This window comes from Nothoprocta perdicaria, unplaced genomic scaffold, assembly GCF_003342845.1.
Source record: "Nothoprocta perdicaria isolate Ctin4 unplaced genomic scaffold, notPer1 scaffold_412, whole genome shotgun sequence".
Taxonomy (NCBI): Eukaryota; Metazoa; Chordata; class Aves; order Tinamiformes; family Tinamidae; genus Nothoprocta; species Nothoprocta perdicaria.
This window is the reverse complement of record NW_020455658.1, coordinates 284571-288254: the sequence shown is the minus strand read 5'-3', so window position 1 is coordinate 288254 and position 3684 is coordinate 284571.

The window sequence follows — 3684 nt, the reverse complement described above, 5'->3', positions numbered from 1 at the left end:
GGGGCGGGCGGAGCGCCCGGGGGGAGGAACCAGCCCCGACGCCGCTCCGCGCTCCGCGCTCCGCACCGCGGGCACCGCCGGCCGCAGGTGGGACGGACCCCTCCGTCGGACCCCCTTCCTCCGCAGCAGCAGTGCCAGGGGCGGCGAGACGGGGCCGGCAGGGAGGGAAGGAGGGAGGGAGGGAACGAGGCGGGTAGGACCCGGCTCCCCAAGGCCCCGGAGAGCTCCCAGCCCGGCCGCGCGCGGAGCATCCGCCGCCGCCGCGGGACGGGAAGGGAAGGACGCGCGCAGCTCCCGCGCGGCCCCGCTCCGCTCCCCACTCCCCCTTGGCGAGCAGAGAGGGGTCGTTTTGCTCGAACTTTTCCTTCGGGGGCAGTGAAGCATTCCCCCCTCCGCTCCCCCGCAACGCCCAACGTCGCCTAAATCTGCCCTCCTGCAAGCGGCAGCGTGGAAAATGAAGGGGGGTGACCCCAGTGTGTCCCTCTCGGGTGTGCCTGCCCCCCACTCCAGGTCAGAGATTGTCCTGGTGGCTCCTCCGGCAGGGAGAGGCAGAGCGCAGTTCTGCAGGTCTCCGACCGCGCAGCTCGGACCGCACCTCGGCCGGGCRCAATCTCCTCCAGATTGAGAGGAGAGCATCGCGATTCCCTTCTCCCGCAGGGATTTGGGATGGGGCAAAGGGAGGGCCAGAAAGGGGAGAGGTGAGATCAATTCAGGGGGAATATGTGCGATTTGGCTGAGCCCTTTCCTGCTTTGCTCCTTATCTCTGCAGCCGCGGCCGGGCAGGGACAAAAAAAGATGTGATCACATCAGGAGCCGCTCTCATGCGCGTGACCGCTTGGAGCTGTTTTCCTCAGCCTCTCCCTGCACTGCCCCTCTCGGAGCTGTTGAACGTCGGTACCATAAAAAGTGGGGCATTTAAAGCTTTGTGGGAGGCTCCTTTGAAAAGGACTCTGGGGAAAGTTTTTCTAATGCAGAATACTTGAGCCGGATGGGGTGGGATTGCCAGGGAGGCATAAAATAAATAATAATAAAAAGTAATTCAACAGACAAGCTTGGGGGGGCTATGCTAACATGAGGAGAGCTGACTTCATCCCCCTATTTTGTTTTGCTCTGACAGGGATGGAGGCTTCTCCCGTGCAGGGAAATTCCCGAACATGCAAGACAAGTGGCATAAATAAACAAGGGCTGATGAGAAAGGACGCAGCACACGCAGGAGCCAACCTGCAACCAGCCCGCCCGAGCACCAGCGGGCAGAGAAAGTACATCTGAAAAATAAACGGTCTGCGAGAAACATAAGGAAAACATTAAGCAAGCAGGGAGTGCGCTCCCTCTCCTCGCCCTGACAAAGCGCGGTTGGGAAACGCCACTCGCTGTGTCGGACTCCGGCCCCTTCCCGACCTGGACGTGGCGCAGACGTGTGGGCTGGACACGGCAGGGGGACAGGGTCTGTTGTGGGCCGAGAGGCAGAGCCACAGAGCGGGGTAAAACACGAGCTGGCCGGGACTCTGGGCAGGATGTGAGGAAAGGACCCTCCATGAATCCCCCTGGAACAGCTTTGTCCATGCAGGCACCCCCGCAGCACCCACCAACGGAGCCCACAAACGGTTACTGCGGCCACGTGCTAGAAGTGGCACTTTTATCCCACGGGGATATGTGGAAGGAGCCCTCCGCGGAGTGGAGCGCGAGCGCGCGGTGCTGTGCCGCTCATCACCATGAGGCCTCGGCGGCAAAGTTAACATGGACATGAGCCCGTGCGAGGCAGCAGCCGCGGCAGGGTCAGGGCCGTGGGGCCGCAGAGCTGCGTGCGGGGCCTGCAGCCCACGCGGGGAGACACAAACCCCGCTCCTGCCGGGAGGGCCGCGAGAGCTGCTCATCCTGCTTCCTTGCAACTGGGGCCAGTGGATCAGCAACAGCTCCCGGGGTGTTTTTGTGTATGGTTCTCTGTTTTATTTTATTAAAGAGGGTGGGGGGAAAGAGTGGCAGTCCATACAGCATCTGGCAAGCTGGGGTTTTAGGGGGCCTCTGTCATTAAAAACAGCAGCAGGAGACTGTTAAATCAGCTGGGCGTTGTTCTTAAAAAAAAAAAAAAAAAAAAAAAAAAGGGATCTCTGAATCAGAGGACTAATGTGTGGTGTGGTGGTTTCACTACTACAGCTTCTGCCGCGTATTTGTTTTTCTATGCAGCTTTCTATAATGAAAAAATACTATTTTTTCTTTTCAGAATAATTATTCCATTAGGAAAAAAAAGGTAAGGTAGGATAAAGATGCACAGATTATATCCAAAATAAGACTTCCAGTTAATAATATTCAATTAACAGCTGATAGTATGCTTGTTTAAAATGACACTCCAGCTATAAAAACTAGCCATGTGAACAGGACAGCTGAATACTAACCCTTTGTCATTCTTCTCTAGACTGGAAATAGTTTGTGTAAGTGAACAAAAGGGTCATTAATTTGCCTTTTCAACTTGGGAAACATGGTAAAAGAAGTAGAGGCCTTGGATTACTCCTGATACATAACTTGAAAATGGAAAGAAACATACAGTGTCAAATACAATTTCCTTATTTTTTAGGTGCCACTCACAGTGTAGATCACATTCACATCGATGGGATGCCCACTGCTGAGGGGTTATCCCTGTCAGCATCCCCGCCAGGCTGGGTCAGCAGCGCCTGCTGGTTGGCGAAGGGCTGGAGAAAGGCAGCAAGGAGGCATCCTGAGCAAGTGTTGCACAATCCCACACATATCCTATTTGCTAAATGCTAGCAATATCCTTGTCACTACGCAAGACCCCAGGTCAGGACGGTCTTTGTCCCAGATTTTTTTCTGCACTAGCTAAAAGGGACAGGCACAGAGTAGGCAAGACATGCAGAGAAGTACACATGTAGTTGGAATAACCCAAGTTACATATATGCATAAATATATGAATAAATACACATTTGCATGTGTCTGTATACCAACTCTTTGCCATATTCCAAAATCTGAGAGTTGTTTCACTTCTCTGTTTCCTAAGACAACTCATTTGTTCTTCAGTCACATTYAATTTAGGAGGTTAATCTTCCCTTAATCTTAACATGGGGCGCATTTTCAAAAGCTGTTAATACCACAAACAGAGGATTACGATTGCATAGACTAAATAAACTAAAATACACGAGTGATGAGACATGCTTACTCACAGTAAGTTGAAACGATGAGAATTTGCCTGTCTTTTTTTCTTTTCTTTTTTTTTTTTTTTTAATGAACTCTTTCCTAAAGATGTAGCCCTAAAGACCTTTAATAAAGCCTTTATGCTCCAGATATTTAAAAGATTCAATAGCATGCTAATAAAACATGCAGTTGGGGAACAATCCTACATTGGCAATGAATAGACTGGATGACCTAATTGGTTTTTCCCATCTCTGAATTGTGCAATTCTGTCATTGTAATAAAATCTGACTGTAATCAAAGAGAAATTTGCCTTTGTAAAGTTTACAGGATTGGGGCCTAAATTAGTGTGTCGGCCTGGACTATCCCTTGGCCTGGGCCAAGTCCAAAGGCTGCTGCTGTCAGCTTGACCCGTCATCACTCTGAGAGACATTTGGGTCTGGGTTTCTGCAATGTAGTGGAAGGGAGCTGACTCGTTTTATTATACATAGGGAAGAAAAAAAAAAAAAAGCATATTTGTGGGAAAAAAAAACCCACAATTCT